The following is a 21831-nucleotide window of genomic DNA, read 5'->3' as shown; positions in this document are numbered from 1 at the left end:
GGCCAGGAGGCACCAGAGGGGTGGGAGCGCTGGTGGATACTGCGAGCAGGCAGGTCCTGGGCACTGACCGCTCATTGGGTGACAGGGGAGGGCACAGTGACATTTAGATGCAGCTGGGGCCCTCAGGCCCCGCTCTAACGCCAGCTACAAGACTACGTCGCCACTCTTACCAAGATAGTTTCTTTTTCTAGGCCCCAACACAAACTATCAGAAAGGTAGGTAGTTTACCTATTTGTGCCTAAGTAAAAGGGTATCTGGCAAAAAGACATCCTTTGACATCCAGGAAATGAACTGACCAGGAAGCTTAACAGGAATGGACATGATACTCAATCCACAAAAAGCTTCTTGTCATCCCACACCTGTCTGTCACCTACATACTCACTCTTTAACACCTGATGAGTGGTACTCTTCAAGCAAACTGACGATTCCGCATGGGGATTAATCACAGCCAGCAGAGGAACACAAGGCACGCAGGATCCTCCCCACCCCAGGGTAAGACTCTCCAGAGGCTCCAGCAGGCTGGTAAGCTTGAGGGAAACTCCCCTGCAAGAATCCAGCCAAGTTTCTTCCAATCACCTTGGTCTCTGACTTTCACGATCACTCATGAGAGGAACAGCAATCCTCGAAGAGAACCTTGGTTTCCTTTGTGTTTTGGCTTTAACTGTCAGGCAGTGGTATTCGTTTCCTCACCAGCGCATCCTCTTCTGTGCTCTGGGGTATCGGTATATGAGCCCCGCAGCTCAGTAAGGCCAATGAGGAATAGTAACTTGGGGCCACTGGGTACCCACGGCGTGCCAGGTGCCGAGCAAAGCCCTTCCACAAGCATCCTCAGAGATCTCACAACCAGCTTTCACAACCAGCATCACGTCCCATCACACTTAGAGATGTGGAAACCGAGTTGCAACTCACCAACGTGGTCGTGAGCTCTGATTCAAACCCGGGGCTGCCCAAGTGTCCAAACCACCACGGTAGGTGCTCGAGAGACAGGCTGATTAAAGGTGGCTCCAAACCTCTCATTCATGCCACTAAAATTACGCTGACTTGTGAATATAATTTCAAAAACTAAAAAAAATTTTTTTAAATATGGGATTTCTGATTCTCCACCAATCCACCACCCCTTCCTACACACATCACACACACGCACTGGCTGTCCTCTCAGCTTTCTGACCATCGGGCAGGGCTGCTCGGGACACAGTGCATTCGGACCATGCATCTGCGCCTCCGACGTGGGAGGCTCGCAAGTGAAGTAAGTTCAAGGGCGCTAACACTGCAGGTATTTAAGAGGCATCTTTTGTAACAGCAGGAGAATGGACTTCATAATCTATTAATACTCTTCGTCTCTGATCAGTACAATTTGATAGATACTAAAAGCTGACTTCGGAGTTCCTATTCAAACATAATCCTTAAATCATGCTTTCATAAGTCACATAGACTAATTCGCAGAGAGACAATTAGCCTTTGACACTGCACTTAACTTAATAAGCCATTTCAGAGTTTTAATAGAAGCACTAACAGGCTTGAAAGAAGAATGAACTCTTTTTTTGAGACCTTATAACTTACAAATTAACTAATTTTTATTTGTAATGTAAATGTCAAAAAGCATAGTATCAAAGGGCCAGCAATTATAACGCTAAGAAGACACGGGTATTATCTGAGTCAAGGTATCACTGCTCTCACAAATAAGCAAAGAGTATTAATGGTATTTTTAAAGTAAATGCCAAAGTCTCTAACTTAACGCTCAATACCAACTGAGAAAGATGCCCCCACTGTTAAGGAAAGACAGCTGTGGGAATTAAATGAAATAATATATTCAAACGCAAGTCATTCAATGCGTTACCAATAAACTACACTATTAATAGCAAAAAGTAAATTCCCGAAAATAAATTTAATGCCTTAAAAGTATACATATATGTATGTATTTTTCCTATGCAACAAGCTTAAATGAAAGAAGGTAGTCAAAAGGTTAAAACAATATAATGCTTAAACTCTTACATACAAGATCAGCAAATAATTTTCAAAGGATATCTACCTACATGATATTAAATTAAATTTATAAATACTTTGATGGTAAAGAACATGTACCAAAAATATATTTATTAGACATAACAGGTGCCTAATAAATGCTTGCTAATTACTTGCCTTGAAAACTTGTTTTATAACTCAAAAATACAAATCAAGCAAGATTATATAGTAAAATAAAACAAATTTACATATTGAGCCAAAAAATTATATTGAAACAGACAAATAGTTTTAAAGGATACATATACCCGGCATATAATTCAAATTTTTTTAAAATAGAGCTTTGTTGCAGTATAATTGCTTCACAATACTCTGTTAGTTTCTGCTGTACAACAAAGTGAATCAGCCATATGCATACATATGTCCCCATATCCCCTCCCTCTTGCGTCTCCCTCCCACCCTCCCTATCCCACCCCTCTAGGTGGTCACAAAGCACCGAGCTGATCTCCCTGTGCTATGGAGCTGCTTCCCACTAGCTATCTATTTTACATTCCTATGTCGATGCTACTCTCACTTCAACCCAGCTTCCCCCCATCCCCGGGTCCTCAAGTCCATTCTCTATGTCTACTTCTTTATTCCTGCCCTGCCACTACATTCATCAGTACCAATTTTTTTTTTTTTTTTTTTAGATTCCGTATATACGTGTTAGCATACAGTATCTGCTTTTCTGACTCAAATATTTTAATATCATGTTTTTTCCTGTTACAAAATTAACACGTTCATTTTAGAAAAAACTGGAAAACAAATGCAAAAAGAAGAGAATACGATAATTAGACATAACGCAACCACAAGTAATAACCACCATAAATTTTTTAATGTATCCTATTCTGTTAATGCATATGCGTGTTTAATTTTCCTGTAAAATGGGGATCTATTATATATATTGCCTAGCAAGAAAATTTTTTCATTTAATATTCTATGCACATTTTCCCATGTCATTAAGAGACCTTATAAAACAAGCTATTTAATTGATTTAGATTACTTGATCGTATGGAGAACCGTAATTTAATGTCTTACTGCCAATATTTTTCCAGTTTCTCACAGTGTAACTAATACTGCATGAGCATCTTTATATAAAAATCTTTTGGACTGTGATTATGTCATGGGGTAAATTCCTCAGCCCAAATCCCTACACAGTTATTAACCTTCTACTTCACTAAAAACTGCACAGAGCTTGGCCTAGCAGACTGGAGTGGCCAGAGCACAGAGCATCAAGGAAACCTACACCATCCCTTCCTTCCTCCTGCCTATTAACCTTTGACCCAGTGCCCTGGAAGAGCAGCTTTGTTTGACATCTTCAAGCACAGGTATAGATAGGGTTACCTGTCCCCACCTTTCACCTTTGGAGGGGAATGGACAGAGAATCTTAGGTACAGCTTCACACAAGGGGGCAAATGTCCAGCAAGAGACTGGGGCAGAGCACAGACCACCTGCAACAGGTACAAAAGACTCTGAAATAATAGAAAACAAATAAATGTGTTGGAATCCACAGGCATGTGCCCTGCTTTCAATATTATCTCTTCTTCTACCCTCTTAACACCACACCTCAGCCAATGATATGGTCCTCCTCTCACTGGAAGAATTATCTTTGCACTTTGCTATTGTCAGGTGACTCAAGTTAATAAAGGTTTTCTGTACCTGCCGCATACCCATATCTCCCTGCACATATCACAAACACCAGGTGGCCTGTGTGCAGTCGGGGGGTGACCAGCACTCCAGGTAGGATAGACACGTGGGCCAGAAATACCCACCAAGTGCCAGGTAGACCAACCTGGCCAGAGGGGCTATATGACCTTCCTCTACCCCATCTTCAATTCCCAGCGTGAAAGAACTCTTCCAAAGATTCCCCGTCCCCTAGCTACTTCCTCACTATAGGCCAGTCTTCATAAAGTTAGACATTACCTAACGCTACTCCCTATCTCCCATTTTAAAAAAGGGGAAGCTGATTTTAAGAAGTGACCTCTTTTCTAATGGCTTGTATTCCACAATTTTAACCTCATTCTTCTGAAAGCCAACTCAAGATAATCACCCACATCAAACTACCTGCAGAGCAGTTTGGAAGCTGTTAGACCGGTATGGGGAATCACAGGACTACTCACGACCATTAGGAGAGTATTATGACTGTGATATCTTATAGCTGCTTGTCAACTGTGACACGAAAGTACACAAAATCTGGAAGGCCTTCTGTTCACCAAAAGACAAACGAACTATACTTTACAGAATAAACTGGCCACCGAAGATAAAAAACTGTGAAACACATTATCTGCTTACTTTTTACATAACAAGTTGAAAGTGAATACACTGCGCTTACTGAAAGTGCTTTAAAATCTCTTCTTCATTTCTATCCATTTACGTCCTCCATGAGAGGGTCTCTCTACAACCAGTGTTACTAAAACAAAACATAGAAATTATTTAGCTATACGTTATCCCCTGCAAATAGCATGTCATCAATCTGACGCTGATTAGATAAATTAAGGAGCAAGCATTACATTTCAACCTTTAAATACTGATCCACGTGGTATTTGTTCAGAACTAATAGCATTTAACACGGGAAACTGCTCCTTTTTGCGTTACTTCTGTTTGGTCACAGTCGCAGAACAAGAAAATGTTATGTGTATGATTGTGACTCATTAATCTCCTCAATGCACAGTCTTAGTGAATAACCTGCACAATTCTTTAAATGCCTTTCTTTCTTCCTACGTGTGTTGTGATCCCGTTCATAGGAGTGTCGTCTTCTGGGTTGTCTAAGGACTACTGAAAACAACAGGAAGGAAACAGCCTTGCTTATTTCTGTAGTCTTTTTTTTTCAATGAAATATATGAGAAAGTCTACCACGAGATCTTGATAAACAATAAAATATTTGTAAGCTCTCCAGTATCTGCCTTCAAGTCTTACAAACACAACTCCACATGCAACACTGACAAGGACCAACCCTGGCAAACGGACGGGAACCCAGGTCCCAGGACTGGCTCAGGGCTCAGGCCCCCTCAGCATGCGGTGGTGAGGGGAGGGAACTTCAACACCAGTCTCCATGAGCTTGAACTCGGCGGAACACCAGGGCAGGTGTCTGATCAAAGCAGAATAAAGTGAATACATAGAATGAAATAAATAAAGGCGCTACCATAGGGGGAAGCACCTATGTCCAGGCAGTAACTCTGACTTATGCTCCCAAAATGAGTTTAAAAAAGATCTGTATGTGCTAACAATAAGGCCCAAAACACAGAGAGCCACAGATGCTCTCTGACCTTCAGCTAAAACTTCAGCTCCTCACCCAGAATGAGCGGGACACTAAGCAAGCCTTTTTCAGTGAACTCAACCACATTTCTATTCCAAAAGGTATTATTGAAAATATTGGTATTTTTATAAGACCCTTCAGACTAGATTTTTTTTCAAAGGTATGCTGATGGCCAAGCTGCAGAAATCCCAGACCAGAATTAAAAAGCAAAGTTATCGATGGTCTCTAACAATCATCCTATTACGCTGTCAAGGGGATTATCTCCAGGTACCAACAAGGTTCTACGTATTCTCCAAAGGCGTCAAACATGCAACTGTCTCCCAACCATTCTGGAAATTACCTGTAATCTAAACATTCAGAAGAAAGCAACAAGGATTAAAAACTGTGAACAAAATAGAGATACTACTTTAGAGACAAAAATAGAAGGTTCTGGAAACCTCCAACAAGTTGTGTTTTGAGAACAGAAAAGATATAATGGCGAAAAAGTCCTTGATGTGGACTGCACTAGTTCATCTCGATCGAGGGAGTGCAGGATAGGATCTTTCGGGCGCTGTGTGCCTTTTCAATCCACAGCATCTGAACAACAGGACGCCGGAATGGTTTTGGACACAACAACGTAAGAAACGCCCCCGGGGTTCAAGGCAGGGCCCAGCAGGTCTTTATTCTGAGTCCAATAATAACAGAGACACTGAGTGGGAGGTGCTGGGTGAAAACCACTTCTGTGAGGATTATTAGGATATTTGCAATTTCTCTGGCATCTCCTCCCCCCTCTCCCCACGAAGACATGACCCCTGAGAAACCGTCCCCCCTCCAGAAGCAGTCCCTTCTCAAACCATTCCACCAACAAATCAGAGCAACTTAATGTATGAAATACAGACCCACGCTCCCTGAGGAGGCTGACAAATACTTCGTGCAACAGCCCAGGTAGAAAAAGATAAAGGGTTTGGGTGGCTGGAACAGTGAGTTATAAGGGCAAAGTCCAATGCGAATGTTGACCCATTAATGTGAAGTCCAAGCGCACACACCTTCGAGGCGTGTAATGCAGGGTGTAGTCAGACACCAATCACCAGGCCAGTTTTCCTCCCTTGCAGATAAGTTTAACATTTCAGTTGAGAGAGAGACACAGTCCTCGGAATTGATATACACGTGATCAGCTGATTAGGTTCCACACGGCTCTTTTGTTCACTACAAACAAAACGATGTAAAACACTCCCAAACTTCCCACAGTGTGAACTGCAAACACCACTGGCAGCTGCTCAGCCGCGGCTACTGCCCCCAAACCAACTGAAAGGCTCAAGGCGCGCTCCTCTTCGCTCCAAGTTATCCTTGGCGTCTGTGCTCTCATCGCTCGGGAGGTTCCCTGAATCCTTCCGCGCTTAAGATATTGGCAAAAATTAGCAACCTTGGGGCTCCCCTGGTGGCGCAGTCGTTGAGAGTCCGCCTGCCGATGCAGGGGACGCGGGTTCGTGCCCCGGTCCGGGGAGGTCCCACATGCCGCGGAGCGGCTGGGCCCGTGAGCCATGGCCGCGGAGCCTGTGCTTCGCAACGGGAGAGGCCACAACAGTGAGAGGCCCGCGTACCGCAAAAAACAAACAAACAAACAAAAATCAGCAAACTCCGCACAACCCATATGCATAGTCTCCTGAGCAGCCAGCAGCCAGCAAGAGGAAACCAAGGCAACTTCCAGATTATCAAGAGGCCGTGACGCTCCCGCTGAAATAAAAACCACTCGGGCCTCTCCGTCCTTAAAAAAACGTCAAGCGTCATTTATTTCAACCAGGAGTTTCTCTTCCCCCCTTTTCACTGGTTAGTGGGGAATGACACAGGCAACGCTCTCACTCAGTTTGACCACCTGGAAGGAACATCTACGTTTGGGGATCACTCTGCACACCCTTGGAAGCCCCCGGGGTGACTGGAGAACACAGAACTCAGAGCCCGCGCACGGTGGCCACTCCCCCGCGCCGCACCACCCTCGGCATCCAGGGGGCACTTACCTTGGCCCCTCAAGCCTGGACAGACTCACATCTGCTCCCCTGGGTCCCCCAGGCAGCCAATCCCATCGATCAGACTATCACTTCACGAGCCTTTCAAGCGGCTGGCAAACAGTCTATTCAGAGTTACTTGTGGGGGAAAAGCAGTGTAATGTTAGCTCATTAGAGGAGGGGGAATCACATGCACAACCGCTTCCTTAGGCTTCGCCCGTGACCCTGTGACAGCTCGTCTCTGAGTGGGAGAGACCCCAGGACCCAAGGGCACTTCCTTCTGAATGACACGCAAGCCAGAGCCCCTGCCATCTCTGGGGAGGTTTCTGCTCCCCAGAAACCCTCTGGCTCCCGAATAAATGATTACTGGGATTCCATTCATCAAGTGTCTCTTAAGCCTTCTATTATGAGTCTGAATTTTAAACAGGGGACGAGGTCCTTTTATTACATTCCCTAATCCACGTCCCCAGGAACATTTTTTTCAAAGTTACAGAGTCTGCCTGCAACCTCGTTATTATTAGACTTTACTCTCCCTTCCACCACCCAGAACTAAGCTGCACTTTAAGAAGACAGCACTGCCTCCACTTAAAAAAAAAAAAAATCCACTGAGAGCAATATTATTAGGAGAGCGACTCTATTTCCAGAATGAAAGTGCTATAAGAGCAATACCCCTTTCTGCCTACCGACCCTTGTAACCTGAGTCCCTCCCTGAGATGGCACCTGGCAGGACAGACCAGGCAGGAAGCATTTGACAAGCGAGCTACTCCATCGGAGCACCCACATGGCCACAGGCAAGGCCAATTCCATAGCATAAGCACAGAAGCACGTGGAGGGGCGGCTCCATGACACTGCTCAGCACCGCCTTGAAGTCAGCTGTGGTCAGGTCATTGCGTTCTCCAGAGGATGAGAGCACAAGTGATGCAGACCCTTTCTGGGGTCTTCGGGTGACCACCACCTGGGTGCCCCCTCCCTTTCCAGCCAGCCAGAGCGCAGACATGCCCAGTGGGCTCCCTCCAAGCAGTGAGGCCCAGGCCCAGTGGTGGAGAAACAAGATGGAAGGAACCTGGGTCCCTCAGTGTCAGGTGGAGGACAGCAGCCCACCTGCCCAGATCTCAGGCTGTCACACAAGAAAGAAGTCAGCCTGTCTCTTGTCTGGACACTGTATCCTGGAGTCTCTTTTAGAGGAGGGAGAACTACCCTAGCCAATACAGCCCTAAGGCAAAGTCTTCGCACACCATGTGTGTGTATGTGTGTACCTTATATATAAACATTAAACTAGTACTGATGAGAACATTTTTCCTGGTTCTGATCATGGATGGAGAGGTTTAGCAACTCAGAACTCCAGTAATAGTGGGTACAGCAAAGGGGGCAGTTAATTAAGTCTAGAATTAGATTTTTTTAATTTTTATTTTTAAATATGTATTTATTTATTTATTTAGGCTGCACCGGGTCTTAGTTATGGCACGAGGGATCTTTTTTTTTCTTTTTAGTTGCAGTATGCAGACTTCTTAGTGGCGGCATGTGGACTCTCAGTTGCAGCATGTGGACTCTTAGCTGCGGCATGCAGGATCTAGTTCCCCGACCATGGATCGAAGCTGGGCCCCCTGCATTGGGAGCACAGAGTCGTAACCACTGGACTGCCAGGGAGGTTCTTAGAATTTTATTTTTTAAGTCAATGAGGACTTTATTTTACTAGCCAATATCTCAACACAGGTGACTTAAAAATCTCGTAACAAAAAAAAAAAAAAAAAAAAAATCTCGTAACAGTTCAGGTTTATTTTCTTAGTCTCCATATAGTGTCATAAAACAAGAGTCAGGAAATTTTAGTCTTCCAAATTGTTGCATTTGAACTAGAAATTACAGTCAGCCCTGTACATCCCCAGGTTCCACATCTGCAGATTCAACCAACCGTAGATTGAAAATATTTTTTTTTTAAACTCCAAAAGTTTCAAAAAGCAACACTTGAGTTTGCCATGGACCAGCAACTATTTACATTGTATTAGGAAGTATAAGTAATCTAGACATGACTTAAAGTATATGGGAGGATGTGTGTAGACCATATGCAAACACTACACCATTTTATATGAGTGTCCCTGGCTTTTGGTATCTTGAGGGAGGTCCTGGAAACAACCCCTGCGGATACAGAAGATCAACTGTATTCCTCAAAGATGCCTTATTAAAAACAAACAAAAAAAAAACTTGTTTAAGAAGTTAATCACAAAGCTAAGAATAAGCTTTGCAAAAATAGATATATTTTCCTTTTCCTGAAGTTTTCCAAGTAGCAGACACAATAAGTGAATAATGTGTCAGGATCCATCGCTTCAGGAGCAAGAGAACTCAGCTGAATGCCCCGAGCTGGCCCTGCAGCACGTGTTAGCAAACTTACAAAAGAAGCACCTGGTGGGACTTCCCTGGTGGTCCAGTGGTTAAGACTCTGCACTCCCAATGCAGCGGTCACAGGTTCGATCCCTGATTGGGGAACTAAGATCCCACATGCCACACGTCGAGCCCCCCCGCCCCCCCCCCGCCAACAAAAAGAAGCACCTGGTTTTCAGAATACATAGGAGAAACTCAGGCAGAAAATGGCCCAATCAAATATGAAAATCACACCTCTGTTGGGAAAGGGGAAGATGAGACTTAATAAAAATACACAAATACCTAAAACAAAATTGTTTCTAATATCACTTGATAATATGATCTTTGAAAAGAGCTTGTGACCAAGGTGGAGGTAAGCCAGGCTGGCGTAATATATTTAAAAATATATGGCAAAGCAGAAATCGCTATGGTGAGTGAAAGAAGCCTTACACAAAGAGTACACACTGCAGGATTCCACTTATATGAAGTTCAAGAACTGGCAGAACTTACCATTGGGGTTGGAGCGGGGAGGAACAGTGGTTGCCTAGGACGGAGACTGGCGTGGCAGACTGGGAAGGGGCCTGAGAGAACTTTCTGGGGTGGCAGGTATAACTTAATAGAAGTATGGCTTACATAGGTATATACATTTGTCTAAGCTCATGGAATGATACACTTAAAACGTATACATTTCACTCTACAAACTTTGCCTCAAAACAGAATGTGAGTTTTAAACTCATTTATGGTATGTATGCTGAAGTGCTTAGCAGTGACGTGTACTGATGTGTGTACTTATTTTGAAATGCTTCCAAAAAAAAAAAAAAAAGAGGGACTGATGGGTAGATCGAGGTGGATAGATCCGTATAAGGCAAACACAGTAAAATGCTAACACTGTGGGGCTTCCCTGGTGGCGCAGTGGTTGAGAGTCCGCCTGCCGATGCAGGGGACACGGGGTCGTGTCCCGGTCTGGGAGGATCCCACATGCCGCGGAGCGGCTGGGCCCATGAGCCATGGCCGCTGAGCCTGCGCGTCCAGAGCCTGTGCTCCACAACAGGAGAGGCCACAACAGTGAGAGGCCCAAGTACCACAAAAAAAAAAAAAAAAAAAAAATGCTAACACTGTGGAATCTAGGCAGTGGGTATATGGGTGTCCACTACACTAAGTAATTCTTTCAACTTACCTGTATGTGTGAAATTTTGCATGATAAAAAGCTGAGGGCAAGTATATGCTAATATGCTGAGATGTCTTGTTTTAGAATCTAAAGGAGAATGCGAATCTTACCCAGCATTTACTACTACTTCCTGCGACATAAAAAGAGCATGTGGACAGCAAATGAACACATGTTCCATGGAGGCCAGGGTGGTGGACAAGGTGCTCGGCCTACCTAAGCTCTCACTGTCCAAAGCCATGCTTCCTAAGGCTGCCTCAGTTTAAAACTTTGATTATTCAAAATAATTTTAAAGTAAATCACTTCGGTACATCAATTACCAAAAGTTATAAATTCCTAAATAGAAAGTCTTAAAACAAAACAATGTGACCTTGAATCCCAAATATAATACTCTGTGTGGTATTCTCTGGACAAATAACTGAAGCAGATTCAGTGATTTTATACCAAAACATTACGGTCAAAAGGTACAAACTTCCAGTTAATTAGATGAACAAGTCCTGGGGGTGTAATGTACAGCATGATGCCTATAATTAATAATAGCGTAAGGTATATTTGAAAGTTGCTGGGCTTCCCTGGTGGTGCAGTGGTTGAGAATCCGCCTGTCAGTGCAAGGGACACAGGTTCGAGCCCTGGTCCGGGAAGATCCCCCATGCCGCAGAGCAACTGGGCCCATGCACCACAACTACTGAGCCTGCACTCTGAAGCCCTCGAGCCACAACTACTGAGCCTGCGTGCCACAACTACTGAAGCCCGCGCTCCTAGAGCCCGTGCTCCGCAACAAGAGAAGCCACCACAATGAGAAGCCCGCGCACTGCAGCAACGAGTAGCTCCCGCTCACCACAACTAGAGAGAGCCGCGCACAGCAACGAAGACCCAACGCAGCCAAAAATAAATAAATAATTAATTAATTTAAAAAAAAAAAAAGAAAGCTGCTAAGACAGTAGATCTTAAAAAGTTCTCATCACAAGAGAAAGACAAAACTTTGTAACTATGTGTGGCGGTGTTAACTAGACTTCGTTAGCTAGACTTATCGTGATGATCATTTGACAATACATACAAGTATGGAACCATTATGTTGTATGCCCGAAACCAACATAATGTCATATGTCAATTACATCTCAGATCAAAAAAATGTTCACTTTCTATCTCTGATGAGTCCAAAATATTTTCCCCTTTAGGTTTACAGACACATTCTATAACCTTTAGCAAATTACAATGGGGAAAAAATTGAACTGACTACCTTACGTGATAGACAAGTTAATCATCATTCCAAAAATAATGTCCATCACTTCTCTTGAAGTTGCTTTTGTTAATAAAGTTCAGTTTGGGGGTTGAAAAACCCAAACCAGGCTAGGATCTGAGTTTGGTTTTAGGCCTCTGAGTAAGTTCATGGAGACAGTACTACGATCAGGCGAAGGGCTAAGAGACAGTTTGATTTGTATTTGCTGGTCCCCTGCAGAGCCAGGAGTGGCCTTACATACAAGAGCCCTTCAACAAAAATTAAAACCCTGACCATTTTCCAAAGCCTAACTCGGGTCCTCCCTTTTCCTTGAATGTTCTCCTGACCATGCCCAGCCACCAGGCCCTCTACCACCCACAGGGTCTTTCCTCTGAAAGAAGCTGTAGTGCCCATCTTACACAGGAATCTTCTAACATACATCACGTGTAGCCATCAGCTAGGCCAGGACACTTACAGTTCATCAACTACCAGGGCAAGCCACTCTACCAAAATCAGCAGACCTAGGAGGTAAACCGTTCTCTTACATTCTCGTACTTAGGAATCAGCACCATGAGGACGACTGATTCCAGCATCACCCTAAGGCTCCCCTGAGGCCTGAAACACTGAGTTGGTTCATTTGCTGACTGTGCCAGACACTTCCCTGGGCCAGAGCACTGGGACACAGTGACCAGGTCCCTGCCCCCAGGGCCTCACACCCTAAGTAAGGGCACCCTCTGCTAACCTGGAAATCTTAGCACACCAAAGTTTAAAGAGACCTCAAGACTGTGTGGCCCCGAGTCCCCACTTGAAAACTGGCTCCTACTCACTGCCCTGGAAGCAAAGGAAGTTAGACACGGACGCCGCAGCACCCCCGCAAGCCCTCACCCCACCTCCGTCTTCTGCAACAGCAAAGAAACGCTACTTTGCTCTTCCGTGGGATGTTCCAAATGCTTTTTTAAAAATTCTCATCTTTCTCCTTACTTTTACCTTCCCAGAAAGTTCAGTTTTGGGTTGTCTGTTTCTTTGTGTTTGGCCACGCCATGTAGTTTGTGGGCTCTTACTTCCCTGATCAGGGACGGAAGTCGGGGCCCTCGGCAGTGAATTCCCTGGACCGCCAGAGAATTCCCCAGGAAGGTCAGTTTTTAAATTTATTTTATTTATTTTTGGCTGTGTTGGGTCTTCGTTGCTGCGCACGGGCTTTCTCTAGTTGCGGCGAGCGGGGCTACTCTTCGTTGCAGCGCGGTGGCTTCTCTTGTTGCGGAGCACGGGCTCTAGGCACACAGGCTTCAGTAGTTGTGGCACGCGGGCTCAGTAGTTGTGGCTCGCGGGCTCTAGAGCTCAAGCTCAGTAGTTGTGGCGCGCGGGCTTAGTTGCTCCGCGGCATGAGGGATCTTCCCGGACCAGGGCTCGAACCCGTGTCCCCTGAGTTGGCAGGCAGATTCTCAACCACTGCACCACCAGGGAAGCCCAGGAAGGTCTGTTCTGAACAGGTGAAAGCTTTCAGGGATGGATGGAAAAGGAGTGAATGCTGTCACGAGGCTGCTCCCTGGAGGCTGAGCCTGTCTGCGTCCTCCTCCAGGCCCTCCCACGGCAGGAGGTACAGCGGGATAAGTGTTTGTGGACCTAGTGGCAAAGAAAATAGGAAGATGAAAGGCAGTGCCTCCTAAAACCCTCCCGGGGGGCCTGTTCCTCACTCCTTCCACGTATCCTAGGCTGACTCCGCGTCCCCTGTGCGCTTCAGCTCGTCTGGGAAAGAACTGTGAGATGTGATGCCAGGCTGGGAGGATGGATTTAGAAAGCCCCACATAGCCAGACGCACAGCAACAGCAGCCATCAGACATCACCCAGATTTAACCGGCCTAAAATTAGCAGTCGGAGCAGAGTAGTTACTGCACGGATGGCGTCAGAGCTCTTCTGACGGGCTGACTGCCAGTTTTCAACAAATTGTCCTGCTTTCTCTACCAGGGAAACAATATTTTGGAACAGAGCCAGCCAAGCATTTCCGTGGCTGTTCCCATTCTCGATTCACTATTAATGTCTGATAATTCAGTGACAAGGTGACCAGAGCCATTGTTTTGCTGCAAGCCCTTATTCTTTGGGTGAGTAAAGTATGGTGGAGGAATCCTTTTAAATATTTAAATGCCTGAAATTTATTTAGGGCTTCACATTCAACTGACTTAAACAAAGATGATGCAAAGCTAGCGAAGTATAAAGGCAAAACGAAAATTGGTTTCCTCTGCTCTTTCTTTTCATCCTGGCGAAGACTCGGGAGCAAAAGAAATGTTCTCTGCAGGATCACAGCAGCGCCCTCTCACTTCCCAGCAAAGACGAGAGAACCCGGCTCAATCATCAGAACTGCTACCTCACCGCAAACTACAAAATTTCTCCCGAATAACAGAGGATCCACTGGCTGACAGAACAGGGCATTTGGAGGCTAGAACAATGGCTCAGTAGCCTGCCCCCCGGCCACCACTTCCCGCTTGCAGGGACAGTAGTGGGATAATTCTGGCATTTTCCTCTGCATGCACTTTCTTTACCACACCCCCTCCCATTTCTTCTATGATTTATTGAGATCAACAGGACCTCACAAAGCATCTAGGCTGCCACAGTGGGCAGAGAGATGGGTTTAAACTCTAAGAACTAAGATTCATAAAGCCATGTGTGTTCTCGCCTTAAATCTTAGTTTTCACATCAGTACAGGGGGATAATCCCATCAGCCTTGCAAGGTTCTCGTTCAGTCTGCAAGAGACCATAAATGAAAGTCCAAGCACAACTGCTGTTTTGAAGTCTACCTTCAGGAATCTCTCGCCCCAGTTCTTTATCCTGTTCCTAAGTCAAAAACATTAGCCTCTCTCTCTCATTCGTCTCATCATTTAAGACTTTTTAAATAGGAAAACAGATCCATTATTCCAAGCAAATGACTTACGATGACCCTCAAATAAACAAAATGGCTGGTAAATTCAGTGATTTTAGTATTATTTAGGCTAATCTCTCAGCCTCAACCGCAGCTCTCATCATAGCATACCTTAATACACACATTTAAACAAGCAGGAGTCAGAATGAGATCCCCCTGAATTCATGCAATATAGGAATTAGTAGTAGGTCAGGATATTAGGATAAAAGACTTCTACGTGTAAAATTAAAGCTATGCTTACAGAGCACCTACTATACGTAAGGCGTAAGTAATGTTCCAACATACTCTGCAATCCTCAAATTAAAAGGACTAAATTAACAGAAGGTATACAATATACTACTGATCGGTTTTAAAAAATCATTATTTCCTGTAGAAATTATCACGGATTGAGAGAGAAAAGAGAACGTTGCACAATTCAGAAATCCTCTCTTTCCAGTTATCTTTATTAAGGAGTCCAAACCAGGCTTGTAAGTGAACTGCAGCTTCATCTGATTCCAATAAGGCCAGGCAGTGTGCTTATCAGTTGGGATCAGACTCTGAAACCTGGGAAAGGTGTAAAGCACACCCTCTCACCCCAGGGTGCCCACCCTCCCCAAACCACAGCCCTCAGAACCGGGCAATAAAGGTCCTGATATAACAGATGGAACTCTGCTGTTACCCTCTTCAGAAACTACATCTCCATTTCTACCAGTTTGATATCAGAGTTCAATTACAGGTCATTTCAAGTGACCCAGAAAAGATATAAAGTGAGGCATAAAAGGTTGTTTCGGTAGATCATTTACAATAGAAATAATGAGAACCTTAAGGCAACACTTACTTAGTTCAACAAAAGCCAAGACACACAGCTCTTTCATGCTTAAACCCTGGGCTTTCAATCCTGCCTTTATCAAACATTTGCTAAGTGCCTATTATGTGGCAGAAACCAGGGCAGTACAGGGATTACAGCAGTAATGACCAGAAATGTCCCTGCCCATATGGCACGTATATTCTATTGAGGCGACGCAGAAGACAAACAGAAAAATCAATATACAATATCATGTCAGGCAATGATAAATGCTATAGATTAAAATCGCCCAGCACACGCGGAGGCTGGGTGGCGTGCGGATGCCCTGCCCTCCCATCATCCCTTCCAGCCCACCTGCCCTCCAGAGGCTGGGACACTGGTCTCCCTTGCACGAGGGGTGACCGTGTGCTACCGTTCTAGCCAACATTAATCTGCACTTTCAAAGTTGTTCTTACTCTTTAGAAGTTTCTGGATGAGCAAATGATGAGTTACGTCCTTCTATCCTGATTCTGGGTCTGGTGTCAGCTGTGTGTCGATAGTACAATGCTTCCCAAACAGTTGAGGTCAACCAGAAACATTGCAAGGAGGATGGTATCCTCCATCACACTATCATTCTCCCCGCACCCCCAAAAAATTCAAACCTCAAGCTAAGCAACCCACAACCAACTCTGGAAGAAAACTGGCCAAAGTAAAAACTGTCCTCAGGAAAAAGAATAAATACAGTAAGTAGAGGGTCCACGAAGGGTAGAATCTGTCTTAAGTTTCCCTCACAAGACCCTGCAGGCCCCCTAGAAATTGTTCCCGAACAGCTGTGAACTCTAACCAGAGAGGGTGGGAGAGCAGTGGTCTCGGGACCCGGCCCACACATTTCAAAGGGTAACAAGCAAGCCTTTAAGATGCAAAAGAAAATACTCCAACATTCATTTTTGTTTATTATCAGCCTTCTTAAAATTTATATCATTATGTTTTATAGTGTCCATATCTTAGCATGGTAAAGTTTTACACGTATACGTGTATATATATATATACACACACACTATACTGTACATATACACACATGCACAAACACATATAGACAGACATGTGTATGTGCACATATGGACACTAAACACAGGAAATTCTGTATAGATGCGATGCACACTGGAAAAATTTTAGAGACCCTACTACAGAGAAATAATTGTTGTTTGGATTAGGGCATTAAACACTCCAAACAACAGCATGTGTCCTGTATGAAGAATCCAAAGTATGATTCCTAAAATTTCTTATTAGAAGCTTCACTATGAAGAGGACTGTATCCCCACCCTATTCCTGAACCATGTGAATATCCACTGTTCCACAGGGAACCGAACAATTATCAAAACCCCCCTGAAGACAGTGAAAGCAATCATTATGCAGACTGCACCCGCTACTGTGCCCTAAACATACAGTCTGAGATTTTTTTTTTAACGTCTACACAATAGTTTGTCTCAGCATACATAATTTTGTGTTCACCCAAGACTTCTTACTTTCCACAGTAACCTTTTTTTTTTTTTTTGCGGTACGCGGGCCTCTCACTGCTGTGGCCTCTCCCGTTGCGGAGCACAGGCTCCGGATGCGCAGGCTCAGTGGCCATGGCTCACGGGCCCAGCCACTCTGCAGCATGTGGGATCTTCCCAGACCGGGGCATGAACCCGCATCCCCTGCATCGGCAGGCGGACTCCCAACCACTGCGCCACCAGGGAAGCCTCCAGTAACCATTTTTAACACTAGCTCTTTACCTAGATTTTTTTGTTTTGTTTTGTTTTGTTTTGTTTTACCTCAGAGTAATTGAATACACCACTAAACAGCCTGCTCTGGACTCCTCTGATTTCCTCAACAGCTCAACTAACTGGGAGCTTCTTCTGGCGGATGTAGCAACTACCCAACAGTGAAAAATAGGGAGTAATCCAATCGGTGGCACTCAAGACACCCCTTACGGCTGAATGCTTATTTGTGAAATAGGAAAAAAAAGAGTACCAACTAATGAAAACACTGGGAAATTGGGAAAAGGTGGTTCTCGTCCCCAACTATCTGAAAGCAATTCAAAAGAAGACAATACCAAACTGCAAGGTGAGTTTAGGGAAGTGCACGACATTCTGCTTCTTCCCACCATCTTTTTAGTGCCCGAAGCCTCCAGGGGTCACAGTTCACAGTGTGGCCCCGGCTTCTCAGTCACTCAGTCAGTCACTGAACATCTATTTCTTAATCTCCCACCACGTAGAGCACAGTTCAAGTTACTAGGGACACACTGAAAATGAACTCAGGTCTTAGAGTACCGTGGTCGGTAGGACCAGCAAAGATGGCCTGACGTGCTCTTTCGGGATATCTGTGTGGAAGAGGCATTCAGCAATGGGCTAGTTATAAGAAATTAAGAGCATTAGTACTTATCTATAACCAAACCTAGAAGGAAACTTCCGGAGGCACCATTCGTAGTTCAGCCAGTTTAACAATTCTATCAGCAACTTAGGTAAAATATAAAAAACAATTTGATCTAATGTGCAGACAGCATTTGTTCGAGAGGGCAGGCAAAGGTGCTAAGTAATAGTATCAAACTCCCAAAAGCGTCATGGGAAGGACAAGCTAAAATAAAGTTAGACGAAGTCCGATAAATGTTAGGTCTTGCAGTGACATTAGGACAGGACGGGAAGACGTGGCTTCAAGACAGCATGTGATTAGGACCCAGAGGCTTGAGTGAACAGGAAACTCACTAAGTCTGGGTAGGAAAGTGAATGTGAACTTGGACTGTATCAGTGCAGGCAGGACACGCAAGCTGAAGGAAGGGCACCCCTATTCTACTCTGCGCAGGTCAAGGTGAGTGGGAAGACTTTGGCTCTGAGCCCCACTTGGACAGGTATTGTCCAGTGAGCAACTGGAACATCTCTACAGAAGGATTAGTTCTGCAGGCCACCAAGCGGGGGGGAATTCAAATAAATAGGTAGAATTAGATTTCGACTCTACAGGTAAAAAAACACCTCCTAGTGGACAAAACATGAGAAAGGTGGAACTCTCCACCCCTTACTAGATCACGTGCAGAGTATATAAAGGGATCCAAGCATCAAAGAAGGGTTGGTTGAGCTGGTCATTGATTTCCAAACCCTGGTTCTTAGCAAAGTTTTCACTGGTCTGTGCAAAAGGAATAGTGTCTGTGTATGGGTGAGTATATATGCACATGGGGGTAATTTTAACCAATGCCCTCTCTGGATGGGAAGAATTTTCCTTAAGTCAGCAGGCATACTCTTCCCTTTTTTTTTTTTTTTTTCTTTTCTTTTTGGTGTATCAGTGTGAAATGCATTGATAGTAGACAGTAACCGCTGTTGTAAACCTTCAATACATCTATACCACAACATAGTGACATCTGACAATCCCTAAAATTTGATTTTTGTTTCCGATTTTTAATTTACAGATAGATAAAAACAAAAAGTAAAGGAACGACATAAAGGGACCTTATGGACTTTGTGGTACAGAGAGGCTATGACAACTAGACTCAAATTACTGCATCTCTTCTTCTTTGCTATCACCCAAGTTGGCTATACAATGTTGTACAGGGAGAAAAAAAAATCTATCTATAGCTATAGCTATAGCTATATATCTATATATATGTGTGTGTGTGTGTGTGTGTACATATACACATATCTCAAGGAATTAGGTTATGCTAAATGTGAAATCTCCCAAGAAACAGAACCTCTACTGTGGGTAACATCCGGCTCCTCTGGACCATTCTTTGGAACCAAAGTTAATGAATCAAGTTCAGAAAGGATCAAAATAATTTACCTCTGAAGTTCTGAAGCATTTAAATTCCTATCACACTGTTACCCTTCTTTTAAAAGGGGTCACAGCTAGATATGATTGCAACAGAAAAGCAGTTTCGGAGTCATTGATTTCCAGGTAAACTAAGTAAGCTATAACTCTCGTGAATGTTCACATACAAAGTTATCATAAACCAAAGAAAGAAAAGACACGATCGTGAAAAAATATAAACTATCCCAATCAGTCATTTTCATTAATCCATACATTTATTTGAAACATTAAAGAAACCTAAAATCTTGGTGCTGAAAGGGATCATGAGAAAACTTTATCCAAACTCATTGGTGCCACAGGCACTAGAGGCAGGAAGCTAGAGGTTCCTGTTTCTCCTGCCTGATGCTCTTTCTATCCCATCACCCTGCAAGGGAACCAAGTACATTAATAGAAGGAGAAAATCTGCAACACGGTTCCCTATATTCTTTAGGCCTGTACTTCATATTTCATGCAAGTTCAAAACAGATTAAAAAAAAAAACAAAAAACCCTTTGCTTTTCAGCTAACAATAACAGTCTGAATTTTCTTCAAATTCGGCATGTCTTTGAAGGGATTTGTAATCCTAAACCGTCACCTTAAGTAGATCATAAGTTCAAAGGCTCACTGCCTTCCTCAATCTCCCAAAAACAAACAAACAAACAAACAAACAAAACACCTTTGCATCTACCAATCATGACTGGGGTTTGGGGGCTGTATCAACAAAAACACAGTTCTTTGCAAAGTATGCAGTAAATTCAACCCCTTTTAAACTAGTTTTGATGACCAAACACAGCACTTTCAAACCAGTTTCAATTACCAGACAATTGCCCTTTCAAGGTAGCTCACTATTATTTCCTCACTTTGAAGAAGAGACAGATTTTCAAAATGAATAACCCAATAACCCTTTTGCCTCAGGTAAAGAGATCCCCCAAGGTGCACAGGTGTTTACCAAGCTCAGGTATCAGGGAACCCTTCTAAATACCATTCCAGTCTCAAGAGAAACAAAATAAAACAAAACGTACAAACCCTGTTACACAGCTTTAACTACAATAAGTATCATAATAGTCAAATCCTGATACTGATAATTTCCCTCCTACATTCCAGAAAATTAAAGCTCTTTGAGAAAGACTAAGATTTAAAAACATCAAAAGTATGTGATGGAAAATATACACTTAAATCAACTAGGGAAAATCTGCAGCCCATACTCTAAAGCCAGAAGCTCCACTTCCATTTATCTCTTGTTTTATTTTCCAGACCAAATGCTTACACTGCTTCTTACCCAAGTTCATTTCACCCCATCTATAGGTAGCATATGGGTACTGATAAAAGCTGTTTCTGATTTCATTTCATTCCCAACTTCCCAGATGTTTGCCAGAGAGGTTGTGTTTTTTTTCCCCCTTCAGCTATTTGCGAATATGCTCTGATTTAGAACCAACAAATTTAACATATCGTATTTTAGGCTGGGCATGACACAATAAATAACAGCTATAATGAATGTCGAGATATTTCACCAGCTTATAAATAAGTTTGCCTACGTTGGCAAGACTTCCACAGGCTGCCATGATCTTCTTTTAGAGAAAAAGTACTGAAAACACATAATTGAGAACCTGATGCTACCAAAATGGCCAACTACAGGCCATTGTACTTTAGCAATGAAACACGCGATATCAATTGGGGAGAATAAAGACGGCCCCAACACAATCCTTGGTATGACTCATGCATGTATACTTCAACGCATCTCAACAGAGGCTTCAGGAAGAATCAATGTTATGTGTACCGAAAACTCAAGAAAGACTGCACTTTCTCATGAATAATATTCTTTTATACTTCTCTGAATCAAGCAATGAACTACTAAATTAAGTAGAAAACATCCTTAGCAGAAATGTTATATAAATATAATTACAAATCTCACTGCAGCACTTTGAATTACTCAAGTCAAAACAGACATCCTTAAATTTCTGACTAAAAACAGTAACCAAGTTGTCCCTTGAAATCCATCTTTAGGAATGCCAGAAATAATAGGCCACCTTTTGATGTCTGCAAAAATATTGGTTTTATAGGGAAGTAATGTATTTCAAGGAAAGCAACAGTTTTGGAGATATTTTTTTTCTCCCATTACTAACTGGAAAACTGGAAAAAATTACAACCTGGATTGCAGACAGGCAACTCAAAAGCGCAGTTTACTAAATGCCTGTCATAAGAAAGCCATCTAGTGTTAACGTTTAGAAATGAAAACTGCAGACAAAAGAGGCAAAGAAAAGAAACATCTAAGTGACTATTTTGAACTTACTGAGCAAACCTATGAGAATCCCCAAGATTCTTTGTTTACAAAAAAAAAAAGTCCATCCTTATTAAAAACCGTGT

At 43.5% G+C, this 21831-nt stretch overlaps 1 protein-coding gene across 3 annotated transcripts in view; it reads right to left on the bottom strand.

Annotated features, from left to right (window-relative positions):
• SIPA1L2 (signal induced proliferation associated 1 like 2) overlaps positions 1-21831 on the bottom strand; it is a 219740-nt gene that overhangs the window by 196938 nt on the left and 971 nt on the right. The window lies entirely within an intron of this gene.

Source organism: Globicephala melas, chromosome 16 (genome assembly GCF_963455315.2).
Source record: "Globicephala melas chromosome 16, mGloMel1.2, whole genome shotgun sequence".
Classification (NCBI taxonomy): Eukaryota; Metazoa; Chordata; class Mammalia; order Artiodactyla; family Delphinidae; genus Globicephala; species Globicephala melas.
The sequence above is the reverse complement of the archived record's forward strand: the minus strand, read 5'-3'. Positions and strand labels throughout refer to the sequence as shown.